The sequence below is a fragment of the Oncorhynchus tshawytscha genome, linkage group LG31, assembly GCF_018296145.1.
Source record: "Oncorhynchus tshawytscha isolate Ot180627B linkage group LG31, Otsh_v2.0, whole genome shotgun sequence".
Classification (NCBI taxonomy): Eukaryota; Metazoa; Chordata; class Actinopteri; order Salmoniformes; family Salmonidae; genus Oncorhynchus; species Oncorhynchus tshawytscha.
The window spans coordinates 31,053,909-31,063,136 of record NC_056459.1 but is presented as its reverse complement, the minus strand read 5'-3'; positions in this window follow the sequence as shown (position 1 = coordinate 31,063,136).

Sequence of the window (9,228 nt, the reverse complement as noted above, 5' to 3'; positions counted from 1 at the left end):
GTGTCCCGCTCCTTGAAAGCGGCAGCTCTAGCCTTTAGCTCGATATGGATGTGGCCTGTAATCCATGGCTTCTGGTTGGGATATGTACGTACAGTCACTGTGGGGACGACGTCCTCGATGCACTTATTGATGAAGCCAGTTACTGAGGTGGTGTACTCCTCAATGCCATTGGATGAATCCCGGAACATATTCCAGTCTGTGCTAGCAAACAGTCCTGTAGTTTAGCATCTGCATCATCTGACCACTTCCGTATTGAGCGAGTCACAGGTACTTCCTGCTTTTGTTTTTGCTTGTAAACAGGAATCAGGAGGATAGAATTATGGTCAGATTTGACAATGGAGGGCGAGGGAGAGGTGTGTACGTGTCTTTGTGTGTGGAGTAAAGGTTGAATAGAGTTTTTTTCCTCTGGTTGCACATGTGACAATCTGGTAAAATTTTAGTAAAACTGATTTGAGTTTGCCTGCATTAAATCCCCCCCCAACCCTACTCATAACCCCCATCCAGTGTTAAACAAATCAAAATATAATTTAGATTTCAGATTCTTCAAAGTAGCCATCCTTTGCCTCGAAGCCAATCAGTTGTGTTGTGATAAGGTAGGGGTGGTATACAGAACATAGCCCTATTTGGTAAAATACCAAGTCCATATCATGTCAAGAACAGCTCAAATAAGCAAGGAGAAACAACAGTCCATCATTACTTTTAAGACATCAGTCAATGCGGAACATTTCAAGAACTTTGAAATTTTCTTAAATCCAGTCGTAACAGCCATCAAGCGCTGTTGATGGTTAACTGGCTCTCATGGGGAACGCCACGGGAAAGGAAGACACAGAGTGTCATGCCCTGATCAGTTTCACCTGTCCTTGTGATTGTCTCCACCCCCTCCAGGTGTCACTTATTTTCCCCAGTGTATTTATCCCTGTGTTTCCTGTCTCTCTGTGCCAGTTCGTCTTGTATGTTTCCAAGTCAACCAGCGTTTTTCCCGTTCTCCTGCTTTTTACATTCTCCTTTTTCTAGTCCTCCCGGTTTTGACCCTTGCCTGTTTCTGGACTCTGTACCCGCCTGCCTGTCCTGACCACGAGCCTGTCTGCCACTCTGTACCTGCCTGTCCTGACCACGAGCCTGTCTGCCACTCTGTACCTGCCTGTCCTGACCACAAGCCTGTCTGCCACTCTGTACCTGCCTGTCCTGACCACGAGCCTGTCTGCCACTCTGTACCTGCCTGTCCTGACCACGAGCCTGTCTGCCACTCTGTACCTCCTGGACTCTGATCTGGGTTTAACCTTTTGCCTGTCCACGATCATTCTCTTGTGATTGGGTGGGGGTGCTTTGCTGGTGACACTGTCAGTGATTTATTTAGAATTCAAGGCACATTTATCCAGCATGGCTACCACAGCATTCTGCAGCGATACATCATCCCATCTGGACACCGACCCAACACACCTCCAGGAGCTATTTGATCAAGAAGGAGAGGGATGGAGTGCTGCATCAGATGACCTGGCCTCCACAATCCCCCTACCTCAACCCAATTGAGATGGTTTGGGATGAGTTGGACCGCAGAGTGAAGGAAAATCAGCCAACAAGTGCCCAGCATATGTGGGAACTCCTTCAAGACTGTTGGAAAAGCATTCCAGGTGAAGCTGGTTGAGAGAATGCCAAGAGTGTGCAAAGCTAGAATCAATCAGTTACAGCTCATCTGTAAAGTGCATTGATATTTTCTTTTTACTTTTATTTAACTAGGCAAGTCAGTTAAGAACAATTTCTTATTTTCAATGATGGCCTACCAGGGAACAGTGGGTTAACTGCCTTGTTCAGGGGCAGAACAACAGATTTTTTACCTTGTCGGCTCAGGGATTTGATGTTGCAACCTTCCAGTTACTAGTCCAATGCTCTATCCACTAGGCTACACTGCCATCCCAATATGGTTTGCCTACAAGAATGTGTTTGTGATGCTCTTGTAGTAATAGGAATTCTAATACTTTAATTTAATATGATCTTCAGTAAGTTACATATCATCCACCAGAGGGAGCCGAGAGCTACACAACGCACTTCATAGCAGCAATCCCCATACCTCTCCCTTTCTCTCTCCTTCCCCAGTGGATGAGTACAAATTATTTTGCATGAGGTATGTGGTGACTGGGGTGTAATACCATAATCAAACAGCAGAGGGTGCAGCGTGTCACTGCATCACCCAGTCAGCGCCACTCCATCCATGTATGACCAAACATTTGATTCTCCCAGCTCTACTCAAGTGTCTAGGAGGTAGAGGTTATTGATGTGAGATTCAGAGGTCTCTGAGAGTGATATATTTGTGTGTGCTATATGTCTGTTCCATATGTAGGGTGTCCAATCAAAATCTCATCTTTCGACCAATGGGTAAAATAATATGTTAATTGTGTAGATAATCCTGGAAGAAAAGTAATGGTCCAAACCCCATGTCTCTATCATAATACAATCAAAAATTGTTTTTACCCTTGTAGATGGTCAAAATCAGGGTGACTAAATCAAGCAGAGGCCAGAGAAAAAAAGTTGTAAAAAATCAGGAAAATAGCATCACATCAGGTATTCTGGATTCTGTGCAAGAATGAAGGCTATTGGTTACCTGACAGAGGCTCCCTTTCCATTGATCTCATCTTTCTTCTTGAATCCACAGGACATAAAACAATATAGAGGTCAGATGGATATGGATTTTGAGACATTGCATTTAATATTCTCATATTTTAGTATACGCTTTTCATATTCATTCGAAAGTCATGTTAATTTCTCGCCAAAACAGGCTTATCTCTGGGCAACACTTCCTTTTAAGGGGTCCTTATTACATAGTGTAATTACACTAACAAGTATTTTTTGTTAACTATAGCAACTCAGTTACACTCTAAAAAATGTGTGATGCAACAAACGTTCCTTTAATATCCTCAAAGTTCTTTCTAAGAACCTTCGGGTTCTTGGCACTGAAATGTCCCCCAAAAGGTTCTTCCCAGAACCCCGTAGGAGGTGGGGTTCATCGAAGAACCTCCTTAGTTGTTGGGGGTTCTTGCAGGAACCTAACTGCCCACCTGCAACATTTGGATTTAAAGGACACCAAGTGTAGGCACTTAAATGAAACATTTAAAGATCTCCTCAATTTAAGGTCAGGTTAGTCCCTTGTATGATCTAAATGGATATTGCTTTACGATGATACCATCTATCTTTTCATATTTGTGAAAATCTTTCTAAAACAGAGACTGGACACAGTTCAATGGATATCAATTCAACAAAGAGGTAAGAATATGTGGGCTATAAGAATAATGTTGACGGCTGGCTGTATTGGGTGCAGATGACTGAACTGCTCACTTCTGTGTCTGCAGGTATACAGATGAGGAGACATACAAAGGAATGTCAATAGGTATTGGTATGCAGATCACATGTACCATCCTGCTCCCTGACCTCTTCAGTTAATATCCCAGAGGCCTCTACATTATGGGTAAGGGATGTGTATGAAAACCATTATCAAAACAGTTTTTTTTTTCTCATTCACGTTCACCACAAAAAAACAAGGTATGAATAATGTCTGTGCATGTTTTGTTAATAAATATAACAGGAAACCTGTTCGATCACCATGTACTACAAAATCATTCTGGCTGTGGATACGGAGAACATCAACACAGTAACATCGACAGGACAGAGGATATACACATTGGACTTGGGGCTCTGCTGGGAGTTTACCTCATATATTGATTTATTTATTTATTCTGCTTTGCCACTCAAATCTAAATAAACACAGACAACTAAACTATTGTGTTATTGTTGTTATTGTTATGCATATTATTATTACGCATAATAATAAGAGAGGGAGGGTGAGTCCAAAAATGAACCCCAAAACGTCCTTCAAACGTTCTTCAAGTATCCATTAAAAGGGGTTTCCAGGGGTTCCCCCACAGTTTCAATGTGAAGAACCTCTAAAGGATACCCCAGGAACCTCTAAAGGATACCCCAGGAACCTCTAAAGGATACCCCAGGAACCTCTAAAGGATACCCCAGGAACCTCTAAAGGATACCCCAGGAACCTCTAAAGGATACCCCAGGAACCTCTAAAGGATACCCCAGGAACCTCTAAAGGATACCCCAGGAACCTTTAAAGGATACCCCAGGAACCTCTAAAGGATACCCCAGGAACCTCTAAAGGATACCCCAGGAACCTCTAAAGGATACCCCAGGAACCTCTAAAGGATACCCCAGGAACCTCTAAAGGATACCCCAGGAACCTCTAAAGGATACCCCAGGAACCTCTAAAGGATACCCCAGGAACCTCTAAAGGATACCCCAGGAACCTCTAAAGGATACCCCAGGAACCTCTAAAGGATACCCCAGGAACCTCTAAAGGATACCCCAGGAACCTCTAAAGGATACCCCAGGAACCTCTAAAGGATACCCCAGGAACCTCTAAAGGATACCCCAGGAACCTCTAAAGGATACCCCAGGAACCTCTAAAGGATACCCCAGGAACCTCTAAAGGATACCCCAGGAACCTCTAAAGGATACCCCAGGAACCTCTAAAGGATACCCCAGGAACCTCTAAAGGATACCCCAGGAACCTCTAAAGGATACCCCTAAAGGAACCTCTAAAGGATACCCCAGGAACCTCTGCAGGATACCCCAGGAACCTCTGCAGGATACCCCAGGAACCTCTGCAGGATACCCCAGGAACCTCTGCAGGATACCCCAGGAACCTCTGCAGGATACCCCAGGAACCTCTAAAGGATACCCCAGGAACCTCTAAAGGATACCCCAGGAACCTCTAAAGGATACCCCAGGAACCTCTAAAGGATACCCCAGGAACCTCTAAAGGATACCCCAGGAACCTCTAAAGGATACCCCAGGAACCTCTAAAGGATACCCCAGGAACCTCTAAAGGATACCCCAGGAACCTCTAAAGGATACCCCAGGAACCTCTAAAGGATACCCCAGGAACCTCTAAAGGATACCCCAGGAACCTCTAAAGGATACCCCAGGAACCTCTAAAGGATACCCCAGGAACCTCTAAAGGATACCCCAGGAACCTAAAGGATACCCCAGGAACCTCTAAAGGATACCCCAGGAACCTCTAAAGGATACCCCAGGAACCTCTAAAGGATACCCCAGGAACCTCTAAAGGATACCCCAGGAACCTCTAAAGGATACCCCAGGAACCTCTAAAGGATACCCCAGGAACCTCTAAAGGATACCCCAGGAACCTCTAAAGGATACCCCAGGAACCTCTAAAGGATACCCCAGGAACCTCTAAAGGATACCCCAGGAACCTCTAAAGGATACCCCAGGAACCTCTAAAGGATACCCCAGGAACCTCTAAAGGATACCCCAGGAACCTCTAAAGGATACCCCAGGAACCTCTAAAGGATACCCCAGGAACCTCTAAAGGATACCCCAGGAACCTCTAAAGGATACCCCAGGAACCTCTAAAGGATACCCCAGGAACCTCTAAAGGATACCCCAGGAACCTCTAAAGGATACCCCAGGAACCTTTTCTTTTTTAGAGTGTATAACGGTGACAAACTGTTATGGCCTACATGAGGCTGTACCCGAGAGCAGAGCATTCTGTTCAGCACCACGGGGTGAATCATCACCAATGCTACACCTGGCAAATCAACAGAGCCTCATCTGGCAGCGAAAATGATCATTCAGCCTCATTTACTGTCTTTTTAAAAACCATAGCTGACACGGCCGACTTGCTAAAAAAAAAAAAAAATTGTTTCTACTGACTCCTTGTTGTGTAACTCGATTTTAAAAAAAAACGCATTCTCCTTCAAATAAAAACGAATGCAGACATGAGTTTTGAATTATTAGCCATACAGAAACATTACTACATTTATGTTCAGTAGATTTATAATGTTTGTTCATATATCATTATCAGCTAGCTCTAAATATAAGCAAGTGCAGGCAAACGAGCTGCGACGAGGTAGTCCTTCGTTCAGCACGTTCAAAACGAACACCAACAGAAATTCCGATAGGTGTTAGTTCAGATACAATCAGCGAGATATTGAGGCCTTAACTTTATTCTTTACGTCACCACTGAGAGAGAGAGAGACACGGTTAGCCTCCAATTTGAATAATTTTATTAGGCCTATATGGTCTAAAAAGGAAGGAAAATACAATCACGAGGATCCACTTTTATAGACAATTTAACGGCGCACAGACAGCGCATTGCACAAACAAAACAACCCTCACAATATCAAATGGAATTATTGTACATGGGTCTATTACTAAACGGTCACTGACAAACATGGTTCCAGACCCAACAACATTATATAGTATCCCCTCTTCATGGTTACAGACCCAACAATATTATATAGTATCCCATCTTCATGGTTACAGACCCAACAACATTACAACAACATTATATAGTATCCCCTCTTCATGGTTACAGACCAAACAATATTATATAGTATCCCCTCTTCATGATTACAGACCCAACAACATTATATAGTATCCCCTCTTCATGGTTACAGACCCAACAACATTATATAGTACCCCTCTTCATGATTACAGACCCAACAACATTATATAGTATCCCCTCTTCATGGTTATAGACCTAACAACATTATATAGTACCCCTCTTCATGATTACAGACCCAACAACATTATATAGTACCCCTCTTCATGGTTACAGACCCAACAACATTATATAGTACCCCTCTTCATGGTTACAGACCCAACAACATTATATAGTATCCCCTCTTCATGGTTACAGACCCAACAATATTATATAGTATCCCCTCTTCATGGTTACAGACCCAACAACATTATATAGTATCCCCTCCTCATGGTTAGAGACCCAACAACATTATATAGTATCCCCTCTTCTTGTAGAAAAGCACATGAGCTAATTATAATACACAAAGTATGCAAAACAAAGAAATGCATAATTCCTACATTGCCTAAAATTATGTATAAGACACTGAGATAGACCTACATAACAATTGAGAGGCATTTTCGATTCTGACATTAATGAGCAAGTTCAGAGTGACGATATAACTATGTGTTCAGCACTTTTGAAATGGACATTGACAGATTTCAGAACACGGGCCGTTCTTACAGTATTCTCCCTGTACACCAAGTCAGAACCGTAGGATAAATAAAGAGGTCGTATAAGCAGACAATTAAAGATTTTACAATTTTCCATGATGATAATTCTCTCAAACTGGCTATAGGCTATGTGTGCACCACCAAGTCAGAACAGTATAAGTTCTGAGGGGGAGACGGCAATTTTTGGACTCACCGTGTTCAGTTCACGGACAGGAAAGTGGCGCGGCGGTCCTTCTTGTGGGCAAACGTTCTCATCAAAAGTCTGGTATTCTCTGGATTTATGGTCCTTTCAAGACAACTGGGAACTCGGGGTAAAATGAGGTCGAATCAGGATGTCAGTGATCTTCAGGTGGAAAGTCCAAGCTTTAGAAAGAGACCCGAGTTCACAACTTTTTATTCCGAGTTTAAATGTATTTTTTTCCCGAGTTCTGAGTTGTCTTGAATGCACCAAAGTAGAAGATTTCCCAATTCTGAGTTAGCAGTTGTTTTGACCCGGCAGAAATCATGCTGGATTGACAGCATGGCCAATATAGTTCACATTTTCTTGCCCACGGTGTGAATGTTTATCCTTTTAATCTTGGAAAAGAGACTATTTCAGACATATGTATGAAATCCTTAAACCCAGACTTGGGCCACACACCCTCTCCACTGAAGTGCAGGCAGGGGAAGAAAAATATTGATTGCTTTGCATCGCAGTTAGAATAGCAGATCCCTTCCAAACCACTCATTGTTGAATGTGTGATTTCTGACTTGTGGTGTAATATTTGTCCAATGGCAGATGAGCACAGAAACGTTTTATCTATCATTTCTGAAGTCTGATCACAGATATAACAATGATATACATACAGTGCCTTTTGAAAGTATTCAGACCCCTTGACTTTTTCCACATTTTGTTACATTACAGCCTTATTCTAAAATTGATAAAATCATTTTTCCTCTCATCAATCTACACATAATAGCCCATAATGACATTTTTGCAAATTTATAACAAATTAAAAGCAGAAATATCTTATTTACTTAAATATTCAGACCCTTTGCTCAGTACTTTGTTAGCGATTACAGCCTTGAGTCTTCTTGGGTGTGACACTACAAGCTTGGCACAATTGTATTTGGGGAGTTTCTCCCATTTCTTTCTGCAGATCCTCTCAAACTCTGTCAGGTTGGATGGGGAGTTTCGCTGCACAGCTATTTTAAGGTCTTTCCAGAGATGTTCGATTGAGTTCAAGTCCGGTGTGACGACCCTCCCACTCTGTGTGACGACCCTCCCACTCTGTGTGACGATCCTCCCACTCTGTGTGACGACCCTCCCACTCTGTGTGACGACCCTCCCACTCTGTGTGAAGACCCTCCCACTCTGTGTGAAGACCCTCCCACTCTGTGTGATGACCCTCCCACTCTGTGTGAAGACCCTCCCACTCTGTCTGCCGAATTCTTTCTCTTTGCTCTTGTTTTCCTTAATAGTGTCATGGCGTTGGCCTGGCGGTAGGTTTATGGCAGTCATAAATACCTCTCCCCCCTTTTCCTCTCTCTACCCTACTGATGTGACATTTGAAAACCCCTTGGTTAACATAGAGATTCTGGGAACATCAGAAGGTGGGGGGAAATGAACTATATTCTGGTAATCCGACCAGTTGAACATATGCGTTGGTACTTAATGAATATGATGTCAGTTCGGTTATCATCTGAGACATTCTCATCAATGATAGGATGACATAAACTCTACAGTGGAAAGTCTGCACATTGTAGTTATCGGATTCACATGGAATTGTTGTTCAATTGAAATGTTTGAATATAAAATTATTGGTGAAAAGATTAAATGTAATTTTAGCATCCAAATGAGAGATTTGGGTTTTCATAAGGTTTGGGCTCTGTTCAATCAGTGGGTTATAAAACTTTTCAAACACACCCTTCTCCCTCCACTATATAAAGCCTTGACGAAAATGTAACCTCCTGTTCCGAGGATGTGAGGACGACGGTCCGATGTCAGAATGGTTCAAATAATGACTACAGAACGAAGCCAACCTCAGCATGAGCTTTGGTTGCGAATGGTATGAACTTTGAACTCTTATTCACTACAGAAGTGATACCTCCTAGCCGTTGAGTTAGCAACAGCAGATGCAAACGTGGGCTAGGAAAGAACAGACAGAGTATCCCATCTACCACACAACG